The sequence below is a fragment of the Papaver somniferum genome, chromosome 3 (assembly GCF_003573695.1).
Source record: "Papaver somniferum cultivar HN1 chromosome 3, ASM357369v1, whole genome shotgun sequence".
Classification (NCBI taxonomy): domain Eukaryota; kingdom Viridiplantae; phylum Streptophyta; class Magnoliopsida; order Ranunculales; family Papaveraceae; genus Papaver; species Papaver somniferum.
This window is the reverse complement of record NC_039360.1, coordinates 203718525-203744761: the sequence shown is the minus strand read 5'-3', so window position 1 is coordinate 203744761 and position 26237 is coordinate 203718525. Positions and strand designations below refer to the sequence as shown.

The window sequence follows — 26237 nt, the reverse complement described above, 5'->3', positions numbered from 1 at the left end:
CTATGCTTCTCCTTTGGAGAGGTCGATCGTGTGGGGCCCACGTTGGGCTGACGGTGAAAATATGTGCACCTCCCTGATGGTCTTAGGCGCGATTTAAGCCATCCAAATATGCTGGCTAAGTTGGATGGTTGAGATCAATTTAAGACGCTAGTGGAATTTCCGTGACCCTTGAAAAGCCTCACGCCCATCATGTTTTGGGCAAATGTTCATGGCTATATAACCATGCCGTGAGCAAGTCGATCAGGTAGGGACAAAGTGGTCCCGCCAATGTGTGCATTACCGCTTAACTGATCATTCGCGGGATGATCTAAGCCGTCCAACCAGGCTGGTGAAGTTGGACGGTCGTGATGATTTTAAGACTGCCTTGAACTGTCTAAGCTCGTCGAGCTTCTTCCAAAGAAGCGCAACCACCTTTTTTTAGGGCTGACGTTTGACATGCTGGGAGGAGTTCGTGTGATGTTCGACCGGCTATGGCATAAGCGGGCCCGCCGGTGGTCATCACGTCAATCGCCTACTCTTGTCAGGGTTTGGCTAGGTTTGTTAAATTGTGCGGCCAACTTGTGTGGTCGCGATCGTTTCTGAGACTGATATGGACAGTCCAGATTTTCATTAAGGAAATTAAATGCGTTCGATTGAGCTGAAAGTGCATCGATTCGAAATTCTCTTTGTCAGAGAGTATCATATACGGGTATTTCGTGCATGTCTCAAAATTGGCACTCGGAGATTCATGTTACTCTGCAGAGAGTGAACACTCAGTCGTCATGTCATGTTAATAATGAAAGCTCGGCTAGGAACAGCATAAAAACACTAGGCTAGTCATGCATTAATTAACAATGCTAAAACTCACAAAATATTTGGGATTGTTGCTACATACGCCATTCTGGGTGAATTTTGTGTATTTATTGAATTGCTTCAAATAAATAAAGTGAAGAAGTATTCATCACTCATCAAACGGCGTTACTCTTTGCAGGATATCAACATATTAAAAATTGATTTTACAATTTTTGCCCTGAACTAAAATCCAATAGCATACGTTCACTTAACAGGGGACAAACAAGCATGCAAAGAAAAGTGGATCTTTTTCTTATTTTATGGATGGATGGATGCATGAGTAATTAACTTATAAACGGATGACAAATAATGAAGTCAACACTTAACAAATCCCAAATTTTATTTTTTAATATAAGATTAATCAAATTCAAAAGAATTCTCATCAGCGGAACCCGAGCAACAAGCTGGGTTCTAACTCTTTTTTGAACTATCACACTCAACCTGTGAAAAATGAAATCACCTACACGCACATTAGCATCATGACTAGCCATATAGTTGTGAAGCCGCTTAATGAAGTCTGTTGTTCCGTCACCAAGTTCACCCAAAATAGTGAAAGCCAAAGCACCAAACCCATATCCTTGCGCAGGGTATTTTGCCAAATACTTGGTATTTTTGCGACTGACAGGATCCTTGATAGCCTTTCCCCCTCCAAAGTACGACCATTACCCACAGCAAAAGGCGACACGATCGTCATATCGAAGCAAACGTCCCGACCATTATCCCAATTGAGCACAAGAACATCTGTCGGTCTCAGGGAAGTATCGTTGTTCGCAAGAAGACCCAAGTCCACCTCTTTCCGTGCAGGCACCCCATCCCGATAACATATGTCTGCAATCGTGTCACGTACTAAATCATGCCGAAATTTTAAACCAACTTCATTCGTACAGTGCACTGCATGGTCGCCAAAAACATCCATCTCTCTCTTGCAGAAGGGGAACAAACTATCTGGTTCAAACAAGGGGATACCAAGTCTATAACATAGTATCGCACTAAACTGCCTCGAACCAATTTGCTGATTTAGGCCAGGAATAGGGATAGCCAATAAGAAATCCATGGCATGCTTCACCTGGTTACTCTGCCATAGGAATGAATCCCGTTCAGACAACTTGAAATTGGAAGTCAAGTTCTTCTTTACTGCATCAAAATAAACAGTGGCCAGTTGACATAGAATGGGTGGCAGTGCTATCGATGCATATAGGAGAAACATGACTACACAGAGAGTTGAAAGAAGCTGCAGCACGCTCAAGGTGGGAGCTGAAACCACTAGTGCGGGTGTGTCTCAAAATAACATACTGCAATTCTAGTGTTTGCAAGCACGACGCTAAATAGCAGTAGTGCATAATGTCTTGCATCGAATAAACACCTAAACCAGGGGCAGCGGGCAAAACCGCATTTGCAAGGGGCCGAAACCTGGACCATCTCCTGTGATTACATGTTGTAGGAACTTGTAGAGACGAGAGTCAAACAGATCTTGAGCCGCAAATGTGCAGTCTGGAAAAGTAGTGCGTAAAGCAAAATATAAGCGAGAAACTCCAGCACAGTTCCTAAACAAAAGAAGCTCACACTGTGGTTCTTCAAGTTTTTCCACTGCATCAATGAGCTCCATAGTTTTTTGCACTCTTTTTACAATCAGATCCGCGTTGAATTGAGCATCAAGGCTACCAGGAGCACCTAGAAGCTTAACCCCTTCTCTGGCCTACAAATATCAGATGGAAACATACCTGCAATGGCTGTCCTGGGGTCTAGAGAGGGCCAAAATTAGTCAGTCTTCTTGATGTTCAAAAACATCCCCCTAGCAACACCTTCTTCTTGAATAATCTTCATTGCTCTAGCAACCATCGTAGTGTCCCCAATCACCGTACCATCATCAAGATACCATGCATGCAGTTCTAAATCACACTTTTCGAAATACTCAAGACTAGCAGGTGGGGAGAGTAAGGGCGAACAAAAGTGGCCCTAAAGGATCACCTTGTTGCACTCCCTGAGCTGAAGAAAGTACATGATCCATATAATATAGTCGTGCCGGTGAAGCGTAACAAAACTCAACCCAATGAGATATCGAAGGACATAACCTACGTACCTCTGAGATCATGGTTGTTCTATCTATGAGATTGAACGCATTAGAGAAATCTACCAGCAACATGGATAGCGTACTTTGGTCTCCTTTATCTTCCAACACACGATTAACAGCATGTAGAATAGCTTCTCCACCGCACTTGGCCCCCACTCCAAACTGGAAATCACCCAGATATGAGTTCATTTCCTTGCCTATTGTGCCAACTGCTATAGGCCGCAATCCACCACCAGGTTTGATGAGTGGGGTGAGAGGAGCGCTGGCTACATATATTCCCCCAAAACCGACGGACAAGAGCCTGAAAGCCATAAGTTAACCACTTTCATGATGGAGGCGTGTAACTTATCTGAAATAACAGTTGTCGGCCCACTGAGAACATCGAGAAGATGTTGTGCACGGAAACCGTCTCCTCCACGGGATGTCCCCTTAAGGAAACTCCTTAATCTGCTCAGCACAAGCTCCGTGGTAGCTATCATAGCCTCCTGTGAAGGTGGAGTAGAGGGATAATAGGCAAGGCAGCAGTGGGGTGTTTGCATCGAAGTTCAGCCAGTGTACCTTCATTATTGGGTGCAACTCCACTAAAGGCGAGAGTGCGAATCGCGGTAGCATACAAACCAACGGACCAGAAATTTCCCCTCTGACGGGTTGGATTTCAACCCGTCCAGCAGAGCTAAACCCCCGTTCCGTCACTCGAAAGTATAAACCGGATACATAACATATAAAACAGAATGAATTTATTCAAAAATAAAGTATTAAAGAGCATGATTTTATACAGTGATAGTTAAACAGAAGAGACTAAGATACTAAAATGATGAAGATATGTGTTTCCTTGTACATAAATCTTACACAGCAAAAGCAAAGTTCCATGGTATTAAGTCTCTCATAAGTTGAAATTTAGAAATTTCTTAAAGTAGAAATTGGGAGAAGTTGAAATATATGTAAAGCATGACTTGCTAATGCAGTAAAATTCGACAACAGGAAATGTTCCAAACTGATAAATTCGACAACATGAAATGTAAAACTCGACAACAGGAAATGTTCCAAACTGATAGACACACTCATAAGATATTTATGAAATGAAATTGAAATACTTTTTAAGCAAACTGAACACCATTCCAAAACACCCCCAATGCCCACTTGTTATTATACCATGATATATACATATATAAGGACGACAAAGTAAATACCAACTTTGTGTCTCTAGCTTCGCTTCCGCAAGCTTCTTGTAGCTTGCTGCTCCAGAATGAATCCTAACTCTGTGGAAAACAAAACAGAACGGGGTGAGCCACAGCCCAGTAGAGGACATAACGGTGATCGATACCAGGAGATAAACAACAAGTAAAAATTCCAACAGCTAAAAGCATCAAACTAGAATATGAAATTCGTAACTAAAAGTAAAGCATTTGTAGATAAACATTTTTAAGCTGTCATTCAATTAAATTCAGATAAAATTACTCTTCTATCTCTTTGGCGAATGCCAACGTCAGGGTAGTCCGATACCAGACACCGTTATCAAACAAACGGTCTTCCGGGTTGCCATCCGTAGATGGGGTGCCCATTAAGGCCCGACGATCCTATAGTAGAGTTCTCTAGTTTCCAAATCCAGATGTCACAATGGAAACATTACAAACCAGGTTCTGAATAACCTCGTAAATCCATAATTGAAAACTTACTTAAACATAAGCGTCGGCAGCATTCTTTCAACCTTACCAGTAAACCATATTTTAAATCAAAATTTGATTCACAGGATACACCACTTATCGAGAATCATGTATATCCATGACCAAAGAGAAGAGAATCTGAAACCGTAAGCACATAATAACATAAACGAACACCAACAGTAAGCTCATTCATAATTCATAAAAGGTGTGCCTAAATGCTATCAAAGTGGATGTTGATACTTACCATCAAGTAAATAAGAGTTCGATAGCATGAAATAGAAATATCGCAACAACTTGAAACAACAAGAGCATAATACCCAATTGTAAATTCTGAGATGTTCCAGAAATTTCAGTTTTGATAGTCTTACATTAAAAACTTGCACAAAATTCATTAAACGACGGAATTAAGCAAATTTGGTCTTATTGGAATCCTGAGAAATACCTCTTTAACATAAAAATGAACTCCAAAGGTGAAAACGTGTGTAACTGTGTCGAAAGGTCTTGACAAGACAGGACAAGAAATAACGTTTTAAGAAGATTTCAGTTTTGATAGTCTCCGATCATAAATTTGCACAAAATTCATTAAACAACTCTTAATTTGGTCTCATTAGAAACCTGAGAAATCCCTCTGTCATAAAAATAAAATCCAAAGGTAGAGATCTATGTGGCTGTGCTGAAAGGTCTCGACAAAACAGGACAGGCAGTTACACTTTCAGGAAATGCAGTTTTGATAGTCTATGATCAAAAATTCATAGAAAATTCGTTACACAATGGAATTCAGCAAATTATGTCTCATTGGAAAGCTTAGGAAACCCTCTTTGAAGTAAAAATGATAAGCAAAAACAAAGAGTTTCATAGCTATTCCGGAAAATCTCTGCCAAACAGAACAGCAACACCAAGTTCAGAATTTTCAGTTTCATATGTCTCTAATCGAAAAAAATCGTGTAAAATTCATTGGGTGATGGATTTCAGTAAATTCGGTCTTGTTGAAAAGCTGAGAAAAGCCTCTAAAACATAAAAATGATAAACAAGGTAATAAGGTGCATAGCTATGTAGAAAATTCCCAATAGAAAACGACCAAGATTACGTTTTCAGAAATTTAAGGTTCTTTTCACAAACATGTGATGGGCTATATTTGAAACTCAATTTGGAGACTTGAATTTTGGTGAAAATCAGAACTCAAATGAATTCAAACCATCCGTAATATTCAAGAATGAAATAAGTATCTTTCTTATATTGAAAATCTAAGAAACCCATTCAAGAACAACACCAAATCATGGATTTTTAACTAAGTTAGGGCAAGTATCAACCACACCACTTTGATTAGGTTTTCAAATTCGTAAGGAATATATATATACATATATATCAACTACTTTCTCATCAAAACAAACCCATTTCGTTAGAAACACGTTTTATAATAAAGAAGAAACATCAAATTTAAGAATCAGAAATCAAGATGCACAACTTCAATACTTAAATCAAATCGAAGGAAAAAACCCCTACCTCAACCGCTCATTCCACAACAAGATAACCCATTTGCATCCTTGCTCTTGAATACTTCAAATCATTTAACAAAATTTTAATTAAGATACTATATACATAAACCGTTTGGTCAAATTCACAATTCAATTTGAAATGGAGAGAGATTTCCTTACCTCTATTCTGCTTCAATTCAAGGATCTAAAATAACAAGCGGTTAACAATGCACCTCTTACTCTCACTGATTCATAGGGTTTTAGAGTCAAGGCAAGAGAATGGAAAAGAACAGAAGAATGAGAAGAAAATTGGAGTTTTCTTCTTTTACGGGAATGCCCTCCTCTGGTTTATAATTGTTGCATGGATAATTACCAACGTATCTGATTCTTGACATGTGTCTCGCTGCATGAAGTGTCATTATGGCAACCAGATTTTGGATTAGAGCTGACATACGTTAGAGACACCCAAACTTGGGTTTTAAGCCGCAAGAAATTAATGAAGGCGCTTTGCCATGGCTGAGTATCCAATGCTAGGATGTTGTGACCCTACTACACGATTTCAAACTTACCAAAATAGGTTAGATTCGGGCTTAAAGCACGACAGAAACTTTATGGGTGTTACAGCTTACCCCTACACAATCTCAAGTTTACAGCTTCTTGATCTTCATGTTTGGGTTTCTTTTTGGCTTTCTCTAGTAACTCCTTCATCTCGACATGTTTATCAAGAACACATTGAGCCAGCACCGCACACCCATTGGGTTCATTCAATATACGCAATGCATGATTAACTGACTTAATCTGCAGCTTTCTCCGAGTGTCATTTTCAGCTCTTGGTACTCAGCAACATGAAGAGTACAAACAGGGAAGAGCAATAGATGGATCCATGAAGACAGATCATTAGGCATGGCCATTACTTTCTGCAACACGGAATTGAAGGTGCGGGCAAAGTGCTACCTACATTAGCTGGAATACTAGAGATTGTGGGGATCCGAGCTAGAAACACCATGTTCAATAGCTCAAGACCTAGAGTAGGCGCAGCAACCTAAATAGCAGTAGTAAGATCAGAAATATTACTAGCAGGAGCAGCAATGCTGTGTATTGAAACCGTAGAAGGAGCGAGCTCACCTTTCTCAATATGCGTACGCTTTTTCCCCCAGGCATATACATGCATACATCAAGTACACAACCAGCTCTCAAGGTGTGACAATGTGGACTCCCAGGCTTGGTAGACTTCACTGCAACAACTTAATCTCTCCCAGCATCTCTCAGTTACCCCTTCTCTCTTGTAGTGTAAGTTTTTCAAGTGATTGAATAATGAAACCTTCAATAAACCCTTCTCTCCAAGACCGTTTTTGCACCCATCATAGTGTTTGAAAGGGCATTGAAAAAGATCGGCTCTACCATCAGAAACTTCAGAGTCATGGCTTGCACAGGGGGTAGCAGAAGCAGCAGAAGATTTAGGGTTCACAAAGGGAGAAGTTCTCAGCATTGAAAAACTTGTAAAATCCTAAAAGAGAAACCATGCCTGAATGTTCCTCGGTTCAAGACTGGTATCAAACAGTAAAGCCAAAAGAGGAGAAAAAGATGAGAAGACGAAGGCAGAAAGAAGAGATTAACAGGAAATGGTTTGATGGTGATCTTATGTTAAAAAGAATTAACACTTTCAGTACGTGCCAATCACCAAGTGGTCTGGTGGTTGGCATGCTCCTTCCCATTTCGGAGGTAGGGGTTCGAACTCTGTAATTGCTGAAATCCATTCCAATTTAAGGAGTTTTGATGTAGTCTAGGGACCACTAGTCTAGGGGCATCAAAAAAAAAAACCTCTTTCAGTATGTAAGAAACAGACGAATGGTATTTTATTTATTTATTGATGTTAACATGACTACATAAAAAAATACAGAAACCACTCCATATGTTGAATATGATTATGCTTTATACCTGCTTCGCGGATTGATAAAATGTAATTTGGAAGATTACGAACCAACAACTGATGTTTCCGCGTCTGGGATCTAGAAGCCGTTTATTACTGTTTCAAAATGAATTTTTAGTTACACTGTTCTCCTTCCTATACCGCTAGCGATGAACTCTCTCGAACTAATACGCCCTTTTCTCTCTCAAAAATTTTCCTCCCCTTACCTCATGAAATAGCTCCCTATTTATAGTCTCTTTCAATCAACTAGGATCCTATGATTGAATGCCTAAGATCAAACAGTTGAACTCTTTTTTTTATGTAAACAAGAATTATATTAATCAAGAAATATAGTACAACATGTTTAAATCTCATTTTTATCAAAAACATTGGAAATAACACTAGATTTTAAAACCTTGTGCTGAATGTGAGAGAACATGTGCCGAATATGCTTTATTCGAGCTTCTTTTGCTATGTGGTCCGCCGCAGAGTTATATTTCCTATTTATATACTTTAAATGGGCTTGCGGAAGTTTCTTCAGTATTGAATTCACTTCTTGTATGGTGTTATCCGCACTCCAAGGATAATATTTGCAAGACTTGTTGATTGTCTGCGCCAAAGTTTTGCAGTTCGTTACTATTGAGACAATGGATAATATATTTTTACTTAACCATGAAGATGCCTTTAGTAAAGCTTTTGATTCTACATGAAAGGTTGAGGAGGCTCACTCAGGATTAGCTTCAATATACATAAATAAATGTTTCGTTGTCCGCAGAATAAAGTAAAAAAGCATATCCCATGGTCGAATCCTCTCTTTTAAAATCCGTATCAATAAATATTATCCAATCCGAAGATAGGTCAGACCATTTCTCTCTGCGGTTATTTCTTTTTTCAATCTTCATTAAGTTTTGGATCCTTGCCTGAGTATTCTGGTATGGAAATTTTTCGATTTGCTCCATAAGGTGAATCGGGTTCGGGTTTATTTTCTCAAAAACTACCGAACATCGGTGCTTCCAAATGAACCATGATATAATAGCTACTTTATCCGATAGTTGAGTGAAATCTTGGTCCATGATCCACACTTTTATCCAAATTTCTATGGAATCTGAAGTAATTCTAGTGTTCACCGCTTCTAGAGAAAGACCAAACCGAATTGCTATTGCAAAGGGGCAAGCGCAAAAAAGATGTTGTTCTGGTTCTTGCTCTTTAGAATTACACAATGGACATTTTGTGTTTATGTCTGATTGCGCCCCGAGTCTTGAGTTAGTTGGAAGTGCATTTTGAGCTAATTTCCAGACGAATAATTTTATTTTTGGGATTACTTGGATTTTCCATTTTTTTTCCAGGGAAATTGTTAGAGCATTGCTCGGTCGAACTCGCATGCGTTGCTATCTCAAGCATGTTTGTCAATGTTAGTGATCAAAACTATAAGTCTTGATTTCTAGTCTACTTATAGCTAAGTCTCGGACTAGTATAGAAAGTGTAGTTGAGCTCAAGATTCCATGGAGATCATCATACAAAGACAAAGAATTACTCAAGGAACTGGTGTAACTTCATCGACTAAAAGGTATGTGGAGACTTGAACTTATCTATCACTCAAAAGCCTATATACTTTATCTCCTATCTTGAGACAAAAGTCGTCTTGCTATATAGACTTTGATTATGCACATTTGTTATTTCGAGCCGAGTTTATCTCGCTTATCTATTTCTCTAAATATGTGTCGGTAAGCATTCGCTTTGGCCAAGTTCATCTTTACTAGTGACGAAAGTCATGTTAAGTTTCAATCACTTGAAAATAGCTTTGACGAAAAATGGTTTGTGAACAACAACTATATAACGTCCTCTAAGAATGTTTTAATGATTGAAATGAGAGTTTTCATTATATAACCATGGTTGGATATAACCATTGTGTGGTAACTCATACATGTATAAGTCCTTATACCTTGAACCAAAGTATGCGTACTTTGCTGCTCAGGAAAACCGGAACTAGAGTCCGCCTACCAAGTTCGCGTACCCAGTCCGCCTACTGTCGGAGGTTCTCATCCCGAAAATTTCTGCTGGAGTTTGTGAATTGAAAACAAACTTATTCTGGGTACTTAAGTCCGCGTACTTAAGTTGGTTATTTTCTAAAAACGATTATTCGTGAACTTAAACTTATATAAACTAAGGAATGTAAGTTTGCAAACCGTGGCTATAAAGTTCATGAATCGATTCGAGTAAGTCAAATAGTTTTTGTTTCAATTGTGTCTATTATAAAGACCTAAGCAATTGAACAACTCTCTAACTAGTTCATTTGAGTCATTTGAACTAGTTATGGTAAAGAAGAATATGGTTGATATGAAAGTGCTCATATGGATAACCATTTGGTTAACTACTGTTGAACCAACTAAATGTACATGTTTGTGTACGGTTACACAAACCTAGATAAACATTCATTTCATTTGCGTGTAACAAATTAAGTTTTGATCTAACGGTTGAAAGATATTAGCTTGAATCTAATCATGTTTTCATCTAACGGTGAATATTGAATGCTTTGTTATTAAGCTAACATTGATTTCAAATCCTGATTTGAAAGACTATATAAGGGATAACTCTAGCAACTGGGAGACCTAATTCCCACACCTCCTGGGTGATACTAGTTGTAATATCTAGAGTCTATTCTCCTTTAACCTTAGGTTTCTACTGAGACCATGTAGGTTAACGACTTGAAGACTTTATTGGGATTGTGAAGCCAGACCGATACTACTTTTCTTGTAGTTGTGTGATTTGATCTTGTTGTTTCTATCATACTAAGTACAATCGTAAGATTGGCTTGAGATTGATTTCTCCGATACGCAAGATAAAAAAGAAGTCACAAACATCTTCGTCTCATCGTTTGTGATTCCGCAATATCTTCTTTCGCTAGTCGATTAAGATTACTGTGAAGTGATTGATAATACTAGGATGTTCTTCGGGAATATAAGTCTGGGTTATCAATTGGTTCATGTTCACCTTGATTTATCAAAAGACGGAATAAAACTCGTAGGTATTTCTGTGGGAGACAAATTTATCTATTACCGTAGACTTTTTTTGTGTGATACAGACTTGTTTATTAAAGTCTTCGACTTTGGGTCGTAGCAACTCTTAGTTGTGGGTGAGATCAGCTAAGGGAATCAAGTGCGTAGTATCCTGCTTGGATCAGAGACGTAAGGATCGCAACTGTACCTTTAATCAGTGTGAGATTGATTGGGGTTCAACTGCAGTCCAGACCGAAGTTAGTTTGTAGTAGGCTAGTGACTGTAACGACTTAATACAGTGTGTGTTCAATCTGGACTAGGTCCGGGGGTTTTTCTGCATTTGCGGTTTCCTCGTCAACAAAACTTCTGGTGTCTGTGTTATTTTTTTTCCGCATTATATTTTGTTATATAATTGAAATATCATAGGTTATGCGTTAAATCCATCAATTGGGAAATCCAACCTTTGGTTGTTGATTGAAATTGATTGATACTTGAACATTGGTCTTTGGTACCGTTCAAGTGATTTCTCTTATATTCAAGTAGACTCGCAGATTTCTATTTTCTTGACTAAGTATTGAATCGAGAAAGAGATAATAACTTTGTGATATACTTTTATCAAGATTGAGTCTGACTGTCTAGTTGATTCTCTTAAAAGTATATTGGAGTTAGTCCATACAGATTTCTAATCGAAATATTGGGTGTGGTTGTTAGACCCCCGCTTTTTCAATTGGTATCAGAGTAGGAAAACACTATAAACCTAATAAGTTTGTGTTTGTTTGATCCTTAAAAATTTCCCTATGGGAAATTTCTTTGGAAAACTTGCTATTGGCATCTGTAACGCACGCCAGAATTTCTTAAAGATTGTTCAAAGATTATTATGAAAAAAACCTTCGGTTTCTTATAATAATCTCATTTCATCTAAGAACTTGGAAAACTTAGATGATGAGAAACAATCTAAATAAAGAAATAAAAAGAAGAAAAGATTAAGAAAACGTTCATTACGCTCAAAGATATGGACTCTCACTAGATTAACTCTGAATCTTTTTGAGAAATACTGTCGTAATGGATCAATTAACAAAGATCTATTTAGAGCGTTTTAAAGCGTTTTCAGATTCTTAGAAAACTTAATTCTGTTAAGTTTAAGAATCGACCCGATAAAAGTTATGTACATGTAAAACTATGGAATAACGATGTACAGACTGAACACTCTGTCAACACAAGTAGATCCGATGCGGGTTCTCATGTTTTTGACACAGGGTCAAGGAATCAAAAGAATCTTATTTCCAGTTACATCAAAAGGAAAATAGAAAGCTCTGACAATACTTTGATTATATTAATATGACTACTCACAAATATCAACCACAAATGTTGCATGAGGATTCCTCTAGACATCATGCCTCTTGGTAACAAGCCTGGAACTAACCCATTTGTATATATCTTGAGATGGGGCAAGAAATGGTTTGATTTGTGTACAGTTGGGTTAAGAATGTTATCCTATCCTTTTTGGAATTTTGAATAGAGCTTTCTACTGTATCTGTCTTCTCTCACAAATTGTGTTGTCACGAGATGCACAACCTTGATGTGCGAACTTCAAAGAAAATCCCACATTCCCTTTGTGGGTCGCCGTTTATAAACGGGTCCAAGCCCATTAGTGGGTCTTATAAAAAGGAAGTATGTGTACCTTCTTCTTCATCCCATCAATCCGCGTACGTGAACACCTTAGGGTCCTTGTGTTTCCACCATTGAAACTTCTTTAGAGGAAGATTAAAAGGAAGGGTGTTCAAGGTTCATTCCAGGTAAGTAATTTCCTCTTGGTTACTTCCAATTTCTAGATCTCATGATGAATCTTAAGGTTTCAAAAAGAATTTCAAAAGGCTTGAGTTCTTCTAGCATGAATCTTCCCTTTGACCAAAATTCTCTTAGGATTAGGTTTGTCAATGATTCTTGTGCTAATGTTTTTGAAGGGATTTCATCTATGGGTTTTATTGTAGAAAAGAAATTATATTTTTCTAGTGGACATAAAGAGGATTTAGTTTGCTTTGAAAAATTCAATCTTGGAAACATCTTTGATGGTCTTGGTCAAGGATTTGATACTCTCACAAGAATTTTCTATGTCAACATTCATGATGTTGATCTCGGAAAAATGGAATTCAAAACCATGATAAATAGAGAAAGGTTTCTTGTTAATAGAGATTTGATTTCGAAAATTACCAAAATTCCGTTGGGTAATGTCCGTCTACCTAGGCCAAGTGATGAACGACAATCATATGAAGACATATCACTTGGTCTTTGTGGTAAGAAAGTTACGTGGAATGAAGGAAAGTTTCCTAATAATGTTCTTAGTGCGGCCTTGATGGATTTTGGAAAACTCGGTATCTCTAATCTTTGTCCATCCAAAATTAAGAATTCTCGGTGGAGTCGCGAGTTTGCGGAATTGGTCTATTTCCTTGAATTGGGTGTTCCAAGTCTCGATATTTGTGGTTTCATCATTTATCAAATGACATCGATGACTTCACCCAACAAGAAGTTAGGTTACCCTTGCTTGATTAGTCAAATTTTCCTTGAACGTGGTTTTGATTCAATTGGAAATTCTCTTGGGTTTCCCAAATCTGTTCGTCCATGTACTTTCAAACGTAAAAGGGAGAATGTGTGCAAAAGACAAAGAGATGATTCCCTTGATGATTCTTGTGATCCTACCACCTTGAGTCTACTTCATAAAATTCACAAGGGTGTGTGTAAGGTCAATGCAAGGGTGAAGTGTGCAAGAACAATTGTCATTGGTTTCAACTAAGTTTCCCGACCTCAAGGAAGAATTGAACATGATTCAAGCATCTTGGAGTGTTTCCGATGATGAATATAATAAGTAAATTTTGTTTTTATTTTTTCTAGTAAATCTTCTTATGAGAATTTTATTCTTGTTTTTTTTAGGAAGAATAACTAGATTTTGGAATAACTATTATTGTGATTTCACATAGCTATGTCCAACGTTTTTCATCTTCATGTTTTTAGGTTTATTGGTTTAAATTCTAAAAAAAAATGTTTGGAAGATAATTTTTGCAGTATTAATCTTTATGGTATCATATATTGCAATTTGTTATGGGATATGTGTGTTTGCGTCCATGAACTATGACTGTCCCATACTTTGTCAAAAGTTAAGTCTTTCGTATGTCAATATGCATGTATTGATAAAAGTATGAATGAACTTTTGACACTATAAAAGTTTGAAGCCTATTATGTCATTATGCAAATATTGATGGAAGATAGGATGAAATTTTGTTTAGGAGGATTATGTCTATTGTATGTCATTGTGCAAATGGTGATGGAAAATAGAATGAATCCTTGTCTATTCCGCAGTATTGATCTTCCCTGATCCATATTTTATGTATATACTGTGCGGCTCCGTAAGTTCTCTTATGTTAAGCATTTCCGATTAAATTAATCATGGGATTTCTTGTGATAAATTTAACTGAGTTTTTTTTTTTTTGATTCAAATTCATATTCGTATATGATTTGTTATGTCCAAAGAAATCCTTCTTTTATTATGAAAGTAAGGTCGCTCTTGTTGTTCTTTCGGGAATGAAATTTTATGGGGGAGAGTTCTTAATTGAACTTGTGCTTAATTCCCAAATCTTTGTGGGGAGTGCGGTTGTGGACCATTATAGGGGTTATCTTATATCTTTATAAACTCCTTGATGAATGCATTTAGCTTCGGCTATATGATGACATCTAAAAAGTTGATATGTACTTTATTTTTGGTCATGAAATGTCTCTATGGAAATTTCATTAGGATCCCACTAGTTTTCGTACCTCTGTCAATTTTATTGACAAAAAGGGGGAGAATTAAGGTGTAGTTCACACTAAAAATACATATGGTTTTCAGATCATTATGTAAGGGGGAGTGGTTTCCATGTGAGATGGAGTATTGACTAAGGGGGAGTGATACGTATCACCATAGTATTGTTGTCGAAGTTGTGATACAATTGAACTTTGATGTTGTATAATAATACTATGACACTGTATGACAATGATTGAGAATTCTTGTTTTCTCATTGTTATGACTACGGATTTTCAACGACGGTGATCCTAAACTTACAACCTTTTGGATCATTGGAGTACTTGGAAGTGACGAAGATTTTAAGTAATGTTGAAGAACCAAGAAGATCAGGCATGTGGAAGAGAAGCTACAAAAGTTTAACTATCTATTTTTGTATTCCATATGTGTTGACAGTTTTATCACTAAAATTGACAAAGGGGGAGATTGTTAGAGCACTGCTCGGTCTAACTCGCATGTGTTGCTATCTCAAGCATGTTTTTCAATGTTAGTGATTAAAACTATAAGTCTTGATTTCTAGTCTACTTATAGCTAAGTCTCGGACTAGGATATAAAGTGTAGTTGATATCAAGACTCCATGGCGATCATCATACAAAAACGAAGAACTACTCAAGGAACTGGTGGAACTTCATCGACTAAAAGGTATGTGGAGACTTGAACTTATCTATCACTCAAAAGTCTATCTACTCTATCTCCTAGCTTGAGATAAAAGTCGTTTTGCTATATAGACTTTGATTATACACATTTGCTATTTCGAGCCGAGTTTATCTCGCTTATATATTTCTCGAAATATGTGTTGGTAAGCTTTCGCTTTTGCCAAGTTCATCTTTACTAGTGAAGAAAGTCATGCTAAGTTTCAATCACTTGAAAATGGCTTTGACGAAAAATGGTTTGTAAACAACAACTATATAACGTCCTCTAAGAATGTTTTAATGATTGAAATGAGAGTTTTCATTATATAACCATGGTTGGATATAATCATTGTGTGGTAACTCATACATGTATAAGTCCTTATTCATTGAACCAAAGTATGCGTACTTTGCTGCTCAGGAAAACCGGAACTAGAGTCCGCGTACCAAGTCCGCATACTGTCGGAGGTTCTCATCCCGAGAATTTCTGCTGGAATTTGTGAATTGAAAACAAACTTATTTCGGGTACTTAAGTCCGCGTACTTAAGTTGGTTATTTTCTAAAAACGATTATTCGTGAACTTAAACTTATATAAACTAAGGAATGCAAGTTTGCAAACCGTGGCTATAAAGTTCATGAAATCAATTCAAGTGAATCGAATCGTTTTTGTTTCAATTGTATCTATTATAAAGATCTAAGCAATTGAACAACTCTCTAACTAGTTCATTTGAGTCATTTGAACTAGTTATGGTAAAGAATAATATGGTTGATATGAAAGTGCTCATATGGCTAACCATTTGGTTAACTACTGTTGAACCAACTAAATGTACAGGTTTGGGTACGGTTACACAAACCTAGATAAACATGCATTTCATTTGTGTGTAACAAGCTAATTTTCGATCTAACGTCTGAAAGATATTAGCTTGAATCTAATCAGGTTTTTATCTAACGGTGAATATTGAATGCTTTGTTACTAAGCTAACATTGATTGCAAGCCATGATTTGAAAGACTATATAAGGGAGAACTCTAGCAACTGGGAAACCTAATCCCCACAGCTCCTATGTGATACTAGTTGTATTATCTAGAATTGATTCTCCTTTAATCTTAGGTTTCTACCCAGACCCTGTAGGTTAATGACTTGAAGACTTCATTGGAATTGTGAAGCCAGACCGATACTACTTTTCTTGTAGTTGTGTGATCTGATCTTGTTGTTTCTATCGTACTAAGTACAATCGTAAGATTGTCTTGAGATTGATTTCTCCGATAGGCAAGATATAAAAGAAGTCCCAAACATCTTCGTCTCATCGTTTGTGATTCCGTAATATCTTATTTCGCTAGTCGATTAAGATTATTGTGAGGTGATTGATAATACTAGGTTGTTCTTCGGGAATATAAGTCTGGATTATCAATTGGTTCATGTTCACCTTGATTTATCAAAAGACGGAACAAAACTCGTAGGTATTTCTGTGGGACACAGATTTATCTATTATCATAGACTTTTCTGTGTGTTACATATTTGTTTATTAAAGTCTTCGACTTTGGGTCGTAGCAACTCTTAGTTGTGGGTGAGATCATCAAAGGGAATTAAGTGCGTAGTATCCTGCTTGGATCAGAGACGTAAGGAGCGCAACTGTACCTTGAATCAGTGTGAGATTGATTCAACTATAGTCCAGACCGAAGTCGTCAAAAGTAGGTTTCTGAGCCCTCTAGCCCTGTAAGCCCACACCTGTGTAGAGTAGATCGTTCAACACCTGCGGCACACATTTTTGACTCATGGGGTTAGTTTGTAGTAGTCTAGTGTCTGTAGCGGCTTAATATAATGTATGTTCAATCTAGACTAGGTCCCGTGGTTTTTCTGCATTTGCGGTTTCCTCGTTAACAAAACTTTTGGTGTCTGTGTTATTTCCTTTTCGCATTATATTTTGTTACATAATTGAAATATCACAGGATGTGCGTTAAATCAATCAATTGGGAAATCCAATCTTTATTGATTGAAATTGATTGATACTTGAACATTGGTCTTTGGTACCGTTCAAGTGATTTATCTTGTATTCAATTAGACTCGCAGATTTCTATTTGCTTGAGTAAGTGTTGAATCGAGAAAGAGAGATATAACTCTTTGATATACTTTTATTAAGATGGAGTCTGACTGTCTAGTTGATTCTCTTAAAAGTATATTGGAGTTAGTCCATACAGGTTGCTAATCGAAATATTCTGTATGGTTGTTAGACCCCCGCTTTTTCAGAAAGGATGTTAATTAATTAGTCTCTTAATCTTGGTTTATGAGAGAGTTATAAACATTTTTTTCCGAAAAGGTTCCTGAAGGATGATGTTGCCATCTGACTTTGTATTGTTCTTGTTTTTTTGTAGTAATAGCTAGGATTTTTGCTTTTTTTTTTGATCAAAATAAGTATCAAGTTTTTCTTGATCCCATGTATCCTCGAGAGTGATCAACTCATTTACCCTCTGTGGAACCGGCTCTTGAATATTAATGGGCTTCTGAATAATATTTGTGCTAGGAACCCATTTGTCTTCCCAATTTTTTTTGGAATCTCTATTTTTTACTTGCCAGATAAAATTGCCTTTAATGAGATCCAAACCTTTTTTTCTATACTAGTCCAAATCCAAGATAATCCAGAGGATGAGAGTTTGGAAAATATTTTTCTTTGAGAAGTTGAGCCCAAAGTTGATCTTGCTCTGAGATGAGACGACTAGCTAGTTTAGTAAGGAGAGCTATGTTAAACTGGTGCGAATTCTTAATTCCAAGACCTCCTTGGGATATAGGCTTGCAGATGCCAGCCCAAGCCCTAATATATCCTCCTCTGTTTTTGGGCTTGTCTTTTTTCCACCAGAAATCTCTTTGGATTTTGTCCATATGATCTAGTTTCTTTAGGAAGAGCTAGCACTTGCATTTGGTAACTCGAATGACCTTGAAGAATGGATTTTATTAGAACTACTCTTTAAGCTTGAGAGAGCAATTTAGATTTCCAGCTTTGAAGAGTGGCATAGTATTTTTATAACAAAGGTTCAAAATTTTCTTTTCTATTTTTATCGAAGAAGAGAGGAGTTCCTTGATATCTATCATTTTTTGTCATTAAAGGAACTTTTAGAATTCTCGTAATGATTTTCCCATATTTCGGATGAATTATAGGACTGAAGTAGATACCAGATTTCTGTAGGTTGGCCATCTTTCCCGTAATCTCCCCAAATCTTGATAAGATGTCTAATAAATTTCTTGCCTCACCTAGATTAGCTTTTGTGAATAAAAAGCAGTCATCTGCGAAGAAAGGATGAGAGATGTTCTGGGCACCTTTATTTATTTTAAGGCCCAAAATTTTCTTTTCAGAAACTGCTTTTTCTAGGAGTCTAGAAAGAATTTCCATGCAAATTAAAAATAATACCCTGTCTTAGACCTCTGTAAGTGATAATTTCGACCCAGAGAACCATTTAGGAGGATAGAAAATGATGTGGTTGAAATGCATTGCATTATTAGCTTTGCCCAAGTGTCACCAAAACCTAGTGTTGATAGAGCTGATTTCATGAGAACAAACGAAGATATTTGCGAGAAAAGACGTATATGAAAACTTAACCATCATATTTACTCACGACATTTGTCATTCTATCTTATGAGATTATGTCGTATGATTTTGGTAGATTTAATATTGCAAAGAAAAATTTTCGAGTCAAACTTGTCTTAACAAACGGTTGAACTCTAAAACCTAAATATTATTACTCATTTAAAAAAATATTATTCTCACATTGGATATTATTATTACCAAAATGCAAAAGATTTCATTTAAAATTAGGATCTTAGTCGGAAGGAAATACTTGGGAATAAAGGAACTTAATGTCAAAAGTACGTCGACATTTGGGGTAGACGTCTAGCTAGCTAATGAGAATGACTAGCATATTCATTTGGGAATGGACAGGACTCGGTGGACCTATTAGGATAGGGAAAATTAGGCGCAGGTCCAAGAAAAATAATATTCTCATTGTCAGGCCCACAATTAATTTTAGGTACCGTGACACCCATAATTATATGAAATTATTAAAAATGTCTGCATGACGGATTATGCATCCGCATGACGGGTTATGCATCAGGGGTATAATTGACAATGCAACTTTGATATAACATATCAAAAAATCCGCGCCTTGGAATTTTACAAATTTTATATCGTTAGAAATCTTTTTAAGAGAGCTACATAACGAGTACAAACAACAATATCAAAATTTTGTTTTTCACGAAAAAATCGGAGGTGATCGTCATTTTAGGCAAAATTTTCAAAAACTTGATACATAATCATTATGCAGCCACCTAAAAAGATATATAACACATTATGCAAACACAACAAAAAGATGCATAAAACGTTATGCAACCATATTTTGGTTCATGCATTTACTAATTTAGTTATGCAACCACTAAAACGATATATATACGCCTAAAAAAATAACATCATGAAAAAAAAAGACGCATAACGAGTTATGCAATAATTTTCTCTACCACATAACAAGTTATGCATCCATTGTTTTGGTTAATTTCAGTGCTTACAAAAAAAGTCGATGCATAATGCGTTATGCAGCCATATTTTTGGATGCATATCAAGTTATGCATCCATTTCTTTTGATGCATAAAAGATTATGCATCAATTTTTTCATTACAGTGCTTACAAAAATATGGTTATGTAATATTTTATGCATATATTTTCACGAATGCATAACATGTTATGCAGATATTATTGTAGGTGCATGAAAAGTTATGCAGTCTTTTTTATTTTGTTCGTTACAATACTTACGAAAAAGTTGTTGCATAACGTGTTATGCAACCATTTTCTCGGCTGCATAATAGGTTATGTAGTCACTTTTGTATCTGCATAACAGATTATGCAACAATTTCTGTAGATGCACGGTAGAATTATGATCTCTTGTATAAATCCATGATATGATCGGTTATCACTACAAAAATAAAAGTAGACTGTACATATTCCAGATTTATAGGCACTCTGGACCCTAGTTGAAGAGTGGATCTCCAACGAAAGTAATCACATGTTGTTTCAGTTTGATACATATATCTGGGGGGATGTATGTCAAAAGTTAATTATCTAGAAGAAACATTACAGTTGGGAACAAAAATAAACTATCTTTCTAGGTCATGATCATACAATACAGAACTGTCACCACTAGTTCGGTATGGGTAATCACATTCTGAAGCATAATGGAAACAATATTAAATAATTAATATAACTTACATTAAAAACTAAAAACCAAAGCATCAGGGTCACTCATACATAAATGAGATAAAGAAAAACATTCCTGATACACTCATGTCAACATGAAAACCATATGTGTATGCAGTGTAACCATGTCCACCAAACTTATCTCGTGATACAACCTGATTAATTTGTCATCAGGAGCACCAAGTTAAGCGAAAATAGACCCGCAATAGTAAACATCCGTAAGTGTATCTAGATATATTCAACTGGTGCTTTGTGAAGTGACAAAAACCGAGAATAACAAACTAGATAATCAAATCTGCAGAAGCGCTACATGCATAACTGAATTGAGCATCACGAAGAGCGCGAGCAACTGAAATGCATGCAAAACCACCACCTATGAAAATGGATGGATGAACGAGTAAGATGTCTTCTATCAAGTGAATAGAAAACACCTACAAAGAAATATGAATCAAGTCTATTAATTAAATACCTATTATCCAATCTATGTAAGATGACAACTAAAAATCAAATAACAACTCCATAATTGTTATCACTTGAAATCTATAAGCAAAACTTGTAAATGAAACAGTTCCCTGAATATGCATTCATAGATATTGTGGATCTGATAACTTAAGTCAGTTCAAACAAGCATTATAGTCTATGATGTACTGAGTACGAAATTAAAAATTAATACTAGTAGATGGAAAATTACTCTCTCGGCTTGACTGTGACTATCCGTAGCTTGACCTACTCTCATGAAATCTTTCTTTGAGGGTGCTTTTTTTAATTTGGTTTGTTCGGCTGGATTATTACCCTCGCCCGATCTCGCTTCCATCTCCGATTTCACATTGTCATTAAATCCCGACGATTTCAACCGCTTATCTCCCTGCTAATCAAAAATGTAAAATCCCGGATCAGTTTAACATATAATTGTGTAAAACTGTCTCATTTCTAGTCTAAATCAACTGAAAATAATAGGGAGAAACAATTACCATCTCCTTAGTCAATTCATCATCACCATCATCCTCAGAAGTTGTTGGTTTACTGTTCAATCCCAAATCTCTTCTATTATTTCTTCAACCACTCTGATCTAAAACCACGAATAATTGAAACACTGAGAATAGTAGTTCGTTCCAAGAATTAAATCCAAATCTAAAAATGATAGCTTGAAACTTGAATCTAGATCTAAAATCAGGAAAGAAAATCACACATAAAACTGAACATAAAAATCAACTTTCAACTTTCAAATCTCCTTCCGGTGAAAAAGAGAAAAAGTTGAGAATGAAACTTAGAGACAATTTCAGTTGAGAAAACGAACTCTCAGCTCCTCCATCAGAAGAAATCAGATGCTTAAAACCTATAGGGAAAAAAAAAAGGAAAATGGAAGCACAATTTTAGAAAATCTGGGTGAGCGAGAAATTTTTATTCAAAAAATGGGTGCGCCCGTGAACTTTTCTGATGGTGGGTTTGACAGTATAAAAAATCTAAAAAATGGGTTTGACTATAGTTTTCACAATATCAATTTCTCTTCAGATCTGGCCCATAATTTTATATTATGTATTTTGATATCGACAAAACTACCCTTTTCTATTTAAACAAGAGGAATATCATAAGATATTTTCATTTCTTTATTCTCTTTCTCTCTCTTCTTCATTTTCTTTCCCTCTCAAGAGCTTTTCATTTCTGATACTTTTTCTCTCTCCAGTTCTTTCAGAAACACATTTTAGGGTTCTAAATTAATTTTCAGCAGAGACAATCGATTGAAAAATGTAATCGACTAATGTCGTGTTTTTCAGTTTGATTAAATTTAGGTTTGAATCGATTAGTTTCCACATTTGATCTAGTTTTCATTGTATGATTTCGCTGTTGTTGTTTTTATAACCTCTTTGTTTTTGGTTTGTTCTCTGAAATGGGAAAGATCAAAGAGTTTGAACAAGTATTGTAATTGATGAAGACGATAGAGATTATAAATCCACCACAAAGAGAAGGAGGAACATCAGTTGCAGTTGAAAATACAAATTCGAGAAACATATTTCAATAACTGATCTGCAACTTCAACACGAATTCATCAACAAGCTAAGTATACAGGTAAGTATCCTCCTCTCTTTGTGATGATGCTTCGATTGGGAATTTTTAGTTGATTTAAGTCAGATTTTTTTTCCAGAAAAGTATATTAGGGTTTTAAAAGCCTAAATATTTAGATGCTTCTCAATTAACTTATCTGAATCGAAATCAAAGCTTAGATTTACAGTCATCTGCTTACTTTGGTTGTTTTAATGTAAATTTTTTGAAAAAATCTGAACAAAATTCTCGGTTCTGTTCTTCGTTAAAATCGTTGTATGTATATATATCTAGTTTCTATTTATCTGCTGCTGTTGATGAGAAGGTTTTTGATTATTCATCTACTTATGATGCTTGGATAGGTAGTAATTCATTTTAAATCTGTTTGGAGTGGATGTTTATTGATGTTGTTATTGATTTTGAAATCAATACAAGAAGATGGTGTCGTTACTGATGGTACTAGAGTTGTAATGGGTTTGGAGATGCATTCAAGAACAGAGCAGAGATGGATGGAATGACACTAGGGTTTTGATCTTGTATTTGGTGTTGAGCAGAAGCCATGGACAATTGTTACAGTTTGGTGGCTGCAGAGAAGAGAAGATTGAGATGTTTGTGGTTCACTATGCTGAATTTCAGGCAGTGAAACATATGGTGGTTGCAATTGAAGCTGCAAAATGTACTTGGTGGTGAGCTTAGATGTATGCTAGGTTTCAGTTACAAAGTTCAGGTGCAAGCTAGTAAGGCAGCAGGATGAGCTGCAGTGATAATTGAATTGAATTTCAGATTGCAGGAATGATGAGGTTGAGTTTAATTGACTGAATGCTTTAAGTGACTGACTGCTTTCTAGCATGTTTATCTGCTACTGAAGTTACAATGTTTTCTTTCATTGATGTAGGATTACCATTCTGCCAGAGTGCTCCCGATTGTTTATTTTCCTGTTGTTCTAACAACTACTGCTATATTAGCATACTACAAAGCAACATTGAATACAAGAAAATGAATTATATCTGACATTTTACTTCTCTTTATGAGTAACGCTGCAATTATCATTGTAAGTTATCACCTCCTCCCTTATGTTATTAATTTATCAAGAGGTTCCATCGCTTCTTTTGCACATTCATGGAAATTTCAGCTTTAGATTCATATCTTTCTTTGTTTTTCTGTTAGCGTCATAGTTGTACCTAGCAACATCTGGAGGTGGGGGGCTTGCAAAGTTCATTGGTCTCTGCTTAATTGTGATGGTTGTTGCAATTGCGGAGGGGACTCTTGAAGGAGGGATATTTGGAGATCTTTCCTTCATGTGTCCTGAGTTCATGTAGGTAATGTTTTTTTCTCTTTATGTCACTATATGTTAATTGCTGTAGAATTATATGAAAATTCTGGAACCTTGTGTCAAAGTTATATTTTTACCTTCACTTTTCCAGCATATTAAGATGATTATATTTTTACCTCAAACCTAACATGTAAAAGTTCAACTTTGTGAAGTTATCTTGTTGTATCCTTGCTTTAAAGTTAAATTTCCTTACTGGCATGTAGTTGTATGTTTTATTTGATGTTTGTGAGTCTTCGTTTATATATGTATAGGTATTTCCTTAGTATTCATGTCTCGGAGGTGATTTGTGTATGAGCATCTGTAACTTTTAGTTACACTAGGAAAATGCATGTGTAACTCTTAGTTACACTCGGAAAATGCATGTGTAACTCTTAGTTACACTAGAAAAATGCATGTGTAACTACCAGTTACACTAAGAAGATTAGACGACTCTGTAAATTGTACAATAAGATGCATAGTCTAATAATATTACACTGTAAATTGTACGTGCCAGGTACACGAGCCATACTACTGATGAACCCGAAATGATGTGGTTTGATTGAACCCGAAATGATGTAAAGCTCAGTTTACTTGTTTGCATATAGTTGCTAACTGAAACATTCTACTGTAATATTGTTAACTGTACTCTGTTTGCCATCCTATTTGATCATGTATATGTGTTATTTCAGGCGAGACTTAGGCGACATAACCTATATGTTAATTGTAAATCATATTAGGAAGATACATGGGTAACTGTAAATCATCTGTAACTCTTTATGTCACTATATGTTAATTGCTATACAATTATAGGAAAATCCTGGAACCTTATGTTGGTAGGATCCCATATTTTGATGAAATTATGTTGCTATAAGCATGTGTATCTACTAGTTACAAATTCTTTTCTAGCATGTGTATCTGCTAGTTACACATGCTTTTAGGATATGTAATTGCTGGTTATACTTGCATTTTGGATGTGTAATTGTATTCTACACATGTATTTAGGTATGTATGTTTACCATCCTTAGATGAATCTTCTCTTGAAATATACATTTCAAAAGGCAAATAATATAGATTTTTTGACTTTGGGTTTTGTGGTTCGCAATTCATGTAGTGATCGTGAATAAAAGAATGAGGCATGTTTTTTTTCCAAAGTATATTATGACTTCCAAGTGCAAGGTTCAGTTTTTCACTTGATGAAGAGTTAACGGAAGTTGCTGCAAGTGATGAGGTCAGAGCTGCTATTGTATATAAGTTAGCGGAGAGCGCATTGGCGAAGAAGTATGTTAATTATTTGATTATTTTTGAAAAAAATGTGGTATGCTTCAAGGTATTTGTTGTTGCCTGCTAAACCTTTGTGCAGATTGATCTAATTGATAAACAGGCGAATTATTGTAAATGAAATTAAACTAATATCTGTATTTTCCGTATATGTAGTTTTTGATGTATAATTGATGCATATGGATGTGTAACTTGTAGATACACATACATATAACACGTGTAATAAAAAGTTACACATGCATATGGATGTGTAACTTTTAGATACACATGTGTAACTTCTGGGTACACATGTGTAACCGTTTCTTGCCATGCACATATGTGAGTCCACACATATATATATACAATTGTAACTTTGCATTACACATGTCATATGAATGTGTAACTTCTGGATACACATGTCATATGCGTGTGTAACTTCTGTTTACACATTCCACTATACTTTGATAATTTTGGGCTTAGATTTAATAATTTTGGGCCTAAATTTAATTTTTGTTTAATTATGGGCTTGACAATATACATAAAGGTATAAAGGTCTTTTAATAATTTGGAGCCTAGATTTAAACTTCTTTTAATTAAGGGACTCATATTATGGGTAACCCATGGGTCGGGCCTTAGCCTAATTTTCCCAAAATTGTTCGGACTAAGTGGATTTATTTTGGTCCAATGTACTTAGAAGATGTATCATTTTACTCTCAAATTGTATTTCATCTCACGGTGTGCATGTTGCTAGATTCAATTCACGAAAACATTTTTTTTTGTACAAAATTGGGGTGTCTACACCCACTCTTGATGAAATAGAAGTTGTTGTTTTTGATATGAAGCCTTGGACTACACCATGGCATGATAGCTTTCCAAGCCTATTCTACCAAATATTGTGGGAGAATACTGGTATAGATCTTGTTAATATGGTTGAGAGTTTTTTTCATTCCAAGCACATCTTGGAAAAGATGAATTACAATTTCATT

General features: G+C 36.0%; 1 long non-coding RNA gene across 2 annotated transcripts; it reads right to left on the bottom strand.

The window, feature by feature from the left end:
- Positions 1 to 1166: 1166 nt before the first annotated feature.
- LOC113358456 lies at positions 1167 to 6361 on the bottom strand. 2 transcript variants are annotated; one of them, XR_003364543.1, is made up of 4 exons: positions 6222 to 6361; positions 6070 to 6123; positions 2912 to 4161; positions 1167 to 2817 (listed from the first exon to the last, which is right to left on the bottom strand). It is a non-coding gene; the product is annotated as an uncharacterized LOC113358456 (long non-coding RNA). The 2 variants fall into 2 exon arrangements; XR_003364542.1 differs by having other exon boundaries at positions 1167 to 4161.
- Positions 6362 to 26237: the final 19876 nt, after the last annotated feature.